Raw genomic sequence first — 10000 nt, 5'->3', positions numbered from 1 at the left:
GATTGCAGTTAGAGAGAGTGTTTTTCTGGTTATCTGTCCAGTTCTCTGGATGTACGAAATGTGGCTCTTAATCCATTTCACTATCTGTGGGGAGAGATAAGCCAGAGCTTTTCCAGGAGTCCAGGCCAGACTGTGTGTGTGTGTGTGTGTGTGTGTGTGTGTGTGTGTGTGTGTGTGTGTGTGTGTGTGTGTGTGTGTGTGTGTGTGTGTGTGTGTGTGTGTGTGTGGTTCTGTGTGTGTCTGTGTGTGTGTGCACATGCATGTGAAGCCTGACGCTAGACACACACTTATCTTGTCTTGACAGACCCTCCGCTTGGTGGTCCCTCTGGCTGCGTGTGTATGGATGAGGGTGTGTGTGTTTGCACTGTGTATAAGTATGTGCGTGTTGGTGTGTGTCTGTGTGTGTGTCTGTGTGTGTGTTTGCTTGGTGGTCTCCCAGCAATGCGCGGGATCATTATGTGTTCGTCAAGTGCATTCACGAGGAAATTAAAGCGACCACAGTTGCCAAACCAAGTGCATGTGCGTACAATGTGTGTGTGTGTGTGTGTGTGTGTGTGTGTGTGTGTGTGTGTGTGTGTGTGTGTGGGTGTGGGTGTGTGTGTGTGTGTGAATTGGACAGCCTTTTGATGTGAGGATTTTCTATACCAGGCTGGGATGGCGGTTGGTGACCTGAGGGAAAGGATGAGCTCGTAAAATTGGAGCATTTGTGTGCCTGTGTGTGTGTGTGGTTGCGTTTGTGCACGGGCTGGTCGGTGGTGGGTCTCGTGATCTTTGATTGATTTATCGAGAAATGTCGAATAATCGTCTGTGGTGGAGGCTGATGGAGCTGTCAAGCTGGTGTTTTTATTTTTTGGTGTGTGACAGAGTGGAGAGAAAAGCCAGGGAGAGTCAGAGCTGTGAACAGTCCTAAAGGGCGTTTCCCTGTGGTAAATGGGGGATGGGTGTGTGTGTGTGTGTGTGTGTGTGTGTGTGTGTGTGTGTGTGTGTGTGTGTGTGTGTGTGTGTGTGTGTGTGTGTGTGTGTGTGTGTGTGTGTGTGTGTGTGTGTGTGCGCTGGGGAGGGGTGAGTGATTTAGCACCGCTGAAACACCAGCTGTCCATCTGTGTCTGACCCCCGCACACACTTGAAACACATACACACGCATGTACATGCACTCACACGCACATGCACACACAAACACACACACATAATGTCTAACCTCTGATCTGCTCTTGAGTATCTCTCAAACATGAAGTGTTAGGAGCCAACACACACACACAAGCTGTCCTCCCCTCTCTCTCTCTCTCTCTCTCTCTCTCTCTCTCCTACAAAGGCAGAAACAAACGTTCACTACTTTACAACAAGCTAAGACAGTTCCTTAATCAGCTCTGTGATAGTGCTGGTGCTGCAGTATACGATGAATGACTCTGCAAGGTCACTCCTTGGTGTGCACACACACACACACACACACACACACACACACACACACACACACACACACAAATGCACAGGCACTCACACACACATCTACACACAGGACACAAAAAGGAACCTAAGGGGCTAGCATGGGAAGAGATGAACTTTGACACCGGGTGACATTCAGGAGTCAGGAGACTATCTGGACGCCAAAGTTGTGCAACTCTTTGTGTGTGTGTGTGTGTGTGTGTGTGTGTGTGTGTGTGTGTGTGTGTGTGTGTGTGTGTGTGTGTGTGTGTGTGTGTGTGTGTGTGTGTGTTTGTGCATGCGCCTGTGTGTGTTTTGTTTGTTTGTGCGAGCAGGTCAGGGTTGAGACAACTGGAGTCTGGCCTTTGCTTTTTACCCTCAGGACAGGATTGTGTGTGTGTGTGTGTGTGTGTGTGTGTGTGTGTGTGTGTGTGTGTGTGTGTGTGTGTGTGTGTGTGTGTGTGTGTGTGTGTGTGTGTGTGTGTGTGTGTGTGTGTGTGTGTGTGGCTGTTTGTGTGTGTGCACACTTTGACCATTTGCTGAGAACTGTAGCTAATTTCTCAATCAGACACACACATACCATTGTCTCAATCCCTTGAAAAGGTCAAGCTCCATTCATCCACTATTGTCTCCCATTGGCTGTCCTCTTCTTTAGGCAGATGCTTTTAGCCGCCCGGCTAGCAGCGAGCAGCTTTCCCCCTTACAACAAAACACACCAGACATTCCCTCTAAGCCGTCCTTTCAAAAATACTCAAGACGAGGCTTGTGCCGATCGGAGCGTATATCGACGATCGAAGGGACGATGGACGATGGGTCTCTCCTAAGGCGATATTAAGACGATTTTAACCAACTTACGATCACAATTAAGATGTTTTAGAAAATAATAATAATCTGCAGAATCTGCACCTTACTGTGCTTTTAGAGATGTTTGAAGTGGAAATAAATATGTACTCCCCTATTCACATGCTCATGGAGGGATGGGCGGTGGCTGGGAGCGCGATTCAAAGAAAAAGTGCGCTCCGACTCAATAAAAGAATTTGTCCACTCGAGGGAGCAGCACAGAGTACCGGCGCTGGTACCGGTGAGTACCAGCCCACTTCAAGCGCTGCTGGAGCCGCGTGTCTGCCCGCCGAGCCCCGTTAATCAGCACAAGTGACGAGTCAATTTATACACCACCGGTTTGCCGTGTCGGAGGAGGTCGTCTTGTGATCGGAAGGTTGCCGGTTCGGTCCCCGGCTCCTCTTGGTAGCTCCTCGTACTGGAGTGTCCTTGAGCCCGTAACCCCTCCTCACGGCTGTGGTTGGGCTGGTGTGCGCCTTGCACGGCCGCTCCCGCCGTGTGTGTGAATACCTCACAGTAAAGCGCATATAATATATGAATTACATTTGCCATTTCCATGGGTCTCACTCGCCGCCCGCTCGACAAAACTTTGCTCTGCGCTCCATAAGAGAAGGTACCCGTATGATTTGGATGTGATATTAAAGATAATAATGTTAAAACGGAACGTGATGCCGTGATACTGTCGCGCGGACACAGAAGGGAGCCGTGGTTTGACTACAGGAGACATTGTCTTCGAGGAGACATTGTCAATCTTTTTTTTTTTTTTTAATGTTTAAATATTTTGAATAAAATGTTGTTTGTTTTATAAGTGTTTATTCACGTCACTTTCACTGTATTGCTCGCAGAAAGCTTGCGCCACACCCAAGATGATTATTCGAAATCTTTTATCCAAATTAAATTCTAACGTCAATACTAAAAATAAATGGATAAATAGATAGATAAATAAATAAATAAAAGCTAAACAGCGAGTAAATTATTTAATCAAACTGATCTAAAGTATTTCTTTCTACGTCGTCCATGCTGGCATTTCACTGGCGCGCTGTGACGTAACCTCCTCCACCGCCTCCTACTCCCTCCCCCACCCCCTTACTCCCTCCCGCCTCCCCCTGGTGATTGGATCGCTATCGGTGATCTCAAGTGGCCACGATTGGATGATATCAAATTTGAAACGATCGCCCAACCCTACTAAAGGATTGTTTTCAAATCTTAAAAAAAAAACACAACCTTTTTATATCAAGGACCCTCCGTTTGATACACATGAGACCAGGGTTTCCCCACCACCGGGCCTGGGACCGGCCACGAGGAGGCGGGCGGGGCACAATTTTTTCAGAAGCAACCTCGGCTCCGCGATCTGAGCGATCTCCGGCCCCGCTGCGCGTCCCCTGTTCCCCATTTCTCCAAACAAAGCAAATAAAAGCTGTTATCGTAGATGTATTTATTTTCCTCCGTTTACTAATTGAAAGAAACAAAAACAAACAGAAAGAGCCCCGGCCGTGAAGGGGAGACTTTCTCTTCCCCTTCACTCCCTTACCCCACCCGGTCCGTGAGCGTTTCGTGCGCTGTGGTTCGGCCTGTGGTCATAAAAAGGTTGGGGACCCAAGCATTTAGACCATGGAACCCATTTGAAGAAATTGTGTCTCCGGGATCCCAAACTGAGAAATTTGTTATTGCTAGATATGATTTAGTCCAAAGTACCATACCCATCTGTACCAGAGTTAGGGGAATGATAGTGCAAATAAGAACAAAACAGTTGATATTTTACGTTCTCTGACGGTGCTTAACGTCCTGTCAATGAAATAATGGTGACGCTTAACCATTCATCATTTTTAGTGGGGACCCCCCCCCCCCCCACCCCCACCCCCCGCGGGTCCCCGGACCACACGTTGAGAACCCCCGGGTTAGAGTGGGCGTGGAGGAGGTAGGAAGAAGGGGATGCTGGGAGAGAGGAGAGGCAGAGCAGGGAGGATCGACTTTCACTGTGTCTCACTTGAAGCGTAAGTGTGTTTGTCAGTGAAATCTGATCAGCCCATCAGCTGTCTGACCGGGATGCGCCTGTCACAAGTGCTGTGCGCGTGTGTGTGTGTGCGTGCCTGTGTGTGTGTATGTGTGTGTGTGCCTGTGTCTGTGTCACCTTTTATCTTCGCTAACGCTATCACTTTCCATTTTTCCCTTCTTTCTTTTTACTGTTATTCTACCTGCTCCTTTCCTGACTGTTGTTTCTTCAGCAGGGCTGTTGCGTCAGGGTTCTGTTATGTCAGGGTGCCGGTCCTCTGAGAGTCTGGAGACTGTTTTTAGTTTCATGTTTATTAATAAAGAGCCTTATTAAGTGCTTAAACTGCCTTGCAGTTGGTTTTGAAAAGGATGTAATATTTATATTCCATTCTCAATTTTGCTGTCGTTAGATTTTTGGTGACCAATAATAATAAGATAATGATATTAATAATAAAAGACAATAGCAATCATTTAACAATGATGATGATAATAATAATACTAATAAATAATAAATATACAGTAGCTGCAGGCAGCAATGCACGGGGTCCAGGTCAGTCACGTTAGTCACGAATTACAATTTTTCAAGTTCCGATGGAACGCAGCATCGGCTTCCTCTCGTCTGAACCCCGCGAAGATCCTGCGCGAAGGAACCAACACCGATGGAGTCTAGACCGCAATGCACCTCGTCCCTCGTGAAAGCCCTCCCAGAGCCACAACCTGCACATATACAGTGGTACCTCGACTTACGACTGCATCTACTTACGACTAATCCAAGGTACGAGTAGCGATAGTCGCGGAAATTTGTATCGACTTGCGACCGACTGCTCCAAAATAGGACCGTGGAAATTTGCAGTTGGCGCGTCGGCGGCCAGTCAGCAGTCAGTCAGCAGTCAATCAGCAGCCAGTCAGCAGCCAGTCAGCAGTCAGTCAGCGGGCGACCTACATTGTGTGTGCACGGATATTTTTTTCATATTAACTGTGTTTGTGCTGTATATTTCGTTTATTTTCACCCTTCATGATTTCATAATTTATATGGGAAAAATTGCTTCGACATACGACTGTTTTAACATACGACCGTTCTTATAGAACAAATTACAGTCGTAAGTCGAGGTACCGCTGTATAACATATTGGCTGATGATGTCACAAAGCGCCTGTGGCGTGGGGATGGTCTGAGTTGAGCAGCCACTCTGATCCCAGTCACCTAAATCCAGGTCAGGTGTGGCTGCTCAACCCAGACCGTCCCCACGCCACAGCGCCCGCTCCACAAACTAATCATGGTACGCCACCGTTCTGCAACTCCCGATAAATATGCAACGATTTTTCACCAGTTCCCGATGTCGATCAAACTTGAACCACAAGATGCCTGAAACGCCCCGGTACCGACAAAAACTCAACCATGTCGGTGGGTTCGGCGGTTGCCATGCGCCATATACTTTTTAGCCTGAAATATGCCAGGAGAAGAATAATAAGAAAATTCTGAACAAAAATAAAAGGGTTCCAGCCCTGCAGACTAGACCCCTAATAATAATGATGATGATAATAATAGAAGATAATAAACACTAATAATGATAATAATTACTGTAATAATAAGGGCATATCTGGCCCGTTTTGATCACGTCAATGTATGGTTGAAATGAATGGATAGGTGGATTTTCTTGGGTTTATTTCCATAGCAGATAAGCTCTTAAATGTCATTTCAAGTACCAAGTGTAAGTGGAGATGAAAAGAAGATATAAATGTGTCTGTTTGTCCATCCTCCTGTCTGTTCATTTTGTAGTATAATATACTACATACTATCTGTCTACATACTGTCGGTCTGTCTGTCTGTCCGCCGGGGAGCTCAGACTAAACAAACAGCTGTGTTTATGATGGAAGGAAGTGCAACAAGAGTATCTGTTTAGTGGTCCATTTCTCCAAGTGTGCACACACACACACACACACACACACACACACACGCACACACACACACAAACGCACACATAGCTCTCCCAAAGGCCCTCAGCTTCTCATCTTTTACCCACACTGCTCTCTTGCTTTCTTGTCGCTCCTTTGTCTTGTGCCCTCTCTCTCTTTCTCTCTCTCTCTCTCTCTCTCTCTCTCTCTCAATCCTTCTTTGAGACTGTGTGGAATGTCACTCCATGTGACCCCTCACCTACAAGATGGTGGGATAGGGGGGTTCCACCACTGAGAGAGGGCAGCTGCAGCCATGTGCCCAGGCCTGGAAGGAAATACACACACATATGCACCAAAACAGACACATGCGGAAAAACACACAAACACACGCACACACAGGTCCAGGTTGTTGGCCAAACCCAATGCTGCGTCTCTTTTATTTCCAAAAGTACAGGATTCTACAATTAGAATTTTATGAGTTGGAGTGAGTTTCTGGGTTTAAGTGTTGGTGTTTGTTTTTAGATGTGTGTTTTTAGATGTGTGTTTTTAGATGTGTGTGTGTGTGTGTGTGTGTGTGTGTGTGTGTGTGTGTGTGTGTGTGTGTGTGTGTGTGTGTGTGAGAACGTGTGAGTGGAGTGCTGCCTGGCACAAAGGCATCATTGTCGATATGAGGGGGCCTGAGGGGAGGTGGGTTGTCTGATTAGTTAAGACCATTGTGTCTCACTTGGGCAATTCTCCCCCTCACTGAGGATGTCACTCCAGCTTCCCCCTTACGCTCTCTCTCGGTCTCCCGCTCTCTCTCTCTCTCTCTCTCTCTCTCTCTCTCTCTCTCTCTCTCAACTACTCCTCTCAAGTAGTCACTACAATGCAGGGATCATCTGAGGACTTGAATGACGCTAGAGAAATGTTTACGCAATAGAAATGCAGCACTTTACAAAATGTATACTCAGCTTTTACGTAGAGAAGCTTGAACCTCTGACGTTTTTATTCTTCTAATAGCAACAACTGTATCAGATCATCCCTGCAGGCGGCGATTCTCTAGCTTTTACATTTCAAGGACCCTCAAATGGTACGCATTAGGCCACGGACCCCAATTGATAAGATTTGGTCTCTGGGACTGCCTTCAGTCCAAAATGTGATACCTGTCTATACTATAGTTATTGAAATAACAGCGAAACTATGATTAGACATTATTGTATGTTCTGTTATTGCGTCCTATAAACAAAATAATTGGGCTTTAACTAATAATCCTTTTGCTGGGGCCCCCCTGGAACCTCTTGAAGGACCTCTCGAGGTCCCCGGACCCCACGTGGAGAATCTCTGCCTTAAGCCACGCCAATACTTTGATTTCCAACAGAGCCGTGACATATTTCCTCTATTACACCCACACAAATTAAATTCAGTACTTTAACCGCCTGATAGCAAGCATGGTACAATATCGTAATGCAAGTCCTCAGTGTTCGGGTCGCGTGTTGGTGACGCAGTAGGTACCGAACATGGGTAGAGAGGTTAATTCTTGAACGCCACATTATCAACCAGCGAGATTTAGTTCTTGCATACCAGCGTTTACCAGAGAGGAAGTGTTTAATCTTGGCGCAGCTTCTGTCTTGAATTACCCATCATTCTGCACAGGAAGTCATCCCTCAGGATTTAGAGCAGCTCATTGGCTGTTAATTGTTTCCTGTTGTACAGAAGTGGTCTGATTGGGTCATATGGAGCACAGAGTACAGTGAACAACACGTTCCTTTGGTTTCCTAGTGTGTGTGTGTGTGTGTGTGTGTGTGTGTGGGGGGGGGATTTTGCACGTGTGTGTGTGTGTGTTTATTTCACCTCTGGATATATGCAGTCCAATAAACTGCATCCTGCCTCTTTATGAAGCATTCATGCCATTGTAATTGGGCTGTTCGTGTTGATTCACTTACAAATTTGTGTGTGTGTGTGTGTGCGTGCGTGCGTGCGTGCGTGCGTGCGTGCGCGTGTGCAAAGCATATATTTTGTGGTATATAATTCCGTTGTGCCGAGCGGCTGAAAGGCATAGAGCTGTCACAGAAGGTTGGCCCACCACCATGAAAGGAACAATCAGTCCATAATTGTTGTAATAATCACCATTGGAAAAACTCCTAATTCCGCTCTTATCGCTATTCACAACCAAAGCACACATTTGGGTGCGCACACACACACACACACACATACACACACACACACACACACACACACGCACAAATACGCACGCTCAGGATTTATGTTAATAGCGGGGATTAGATGTATACTTTGTGTAGCATGTAAATTTGTGTGTCATTACTGGGCGGGTGAAAACCTTAAATTGGGCCGTAATAACACGCTTGGGTTCAACCAATCATAGACCTTTGTTGAGATTGAGTCATCTAGGTCTGAGCGTGTGTGAAGAGAGGGTGACAAGGAGACTCTTGGGTGTTGCGCTGCTATCTTTGGGAGCTCTGCTATCTGAAGGATTACCGGTGTAGACGTAGGAGCTTTTTTTTTGTTGCTGCCAGACCGCTGCTGAGCTCTAAAGCTGCTCTGCTCCTCATTCACCTCACAGTCCAGTATGGATCCAATATGTCGGCTCGTCCGGGTTCAGCCGGGCTCAGCCGGGGACGTTAGCGGCACTTCATCAACAATATTTCATGTGAGAGTGGGGACGTCGTTTTGCCGAAACAATCGAGCCCTATTTTCTGCCGAAGACAAGCGTTTTCAAGCGGCGGCATTAGCGCAACAATTGAAGTTCTGAATGCTGCCCAAATTCCAAACTTTCCCACCCAGCTTTCCCAGAAGATGCATTGGCACCGATGCCAGCGGACACCATTGGCCAAGACAGTACATGCTGAGTGAAAACAGACATACAGGCACACACACACACACACACACACACACACACATACATGTGTGTGTAACACACACACACACGTGCACGCAGTCAGTGGGCCTGATCTCATCGCTGCACAAATTGTCCCACCTTGACACCCCATCCAGCCCCCCCCCCCCCCCCCCCCCCCCCACCCTCTCCTCTCTCCCCTGCTGTGGCTCCTCCTCAGAGGCATGAATGGAAGTCTTTATTCCCCGGGAGAGCTGGTGGGAAGAAGGAGAGAACCAGAAACAGAGGGGTGGAGGGGGGGGGGGGGTATGAGAGTGGCCACAAGATCAACACTACAGCGCTTACAGCTTCCCTTTTCTCCTCCTCCTCCGCCTCCTCCTCCTCCTCCCCCGTTGCTCACTCTCCCCCTCTCTTTCTCCACTACACCCCCCCCCCCCCCCAGCCGCCCCACACCCCCGCTTTAAGTGCTGCGGACACAAAGGCGTGTTAGTATTCATGGTGTTTGTTTGCAGAGGATCTGTGTGTGTGTGTGTGTGTGTGTGTGTGTGTGTGTGTGTGTGTGTGTGTGTGCATGTGTGTGCATGTGTGTGCGTGCGTGCGTGCGTGCGTGCGTGCGTGCGTGCGTGCGTGTGTGTGTGTGTGTGCGTGCGTGTGCGCGTGTGCGTGCAGAGCTGTCAAATACACAGATCACAGGGAAACGGTGCTCTGAATGAAGCTGGGGAAAGGGTGGTGGTGGTGGTGGTGGTGTGTGTGTGTGTGTGTGTGTGTGTGTGTGTGTGTTTTGGGGGGGTGAAAGCAAAGGAGGTGGTAGTGGGGGAAGGGGGAGGGAGGTAGGGAGGGAGTTCCCACAGGGGGGAGAATGGTCTAGAAAAAAAGAGGGAGAGAGAAAAAAAAATAAAAGGAACCAGGGATGGGATGGGGGGGGGGGGGGGGGGGCACCGTTGCAGAGAGCGGGACAGTGCGGTGTCAAAGCGAGAGGGGGAGCGAGAGAGGGAGAGAGAGAGAGAGAGAGGGAGAGT

General features: G+C 48.0%; 1 protein-coding gene across 1 annotated transcript in view; it reads left to right on the top strand.

The window, feature by feature from the left end:
* The window catches only part of setbp1 (SET binding protein 1), a 38028-nt gene that overhangs the window by 11236 nt on the left and 16792 nt on the right, over positions 1-10000 (top strand). The window lies entirely within an intron of this gene.

Source organism: Zeus faber (genome assembly GCF_960531495.2).
Source record: "Zeus faber genome assembly, chromosome: 7".
In the NCBI taxonomy this organism is placed as follows: Eukaryota; Metazoa; Chordata; class Actinopteri; order Zeiformes; family Zeidae; genus Zeus; species Zeus faber.
This window is presented reverse-complemented; position numbering and strand designations above follow the sequence as displayed.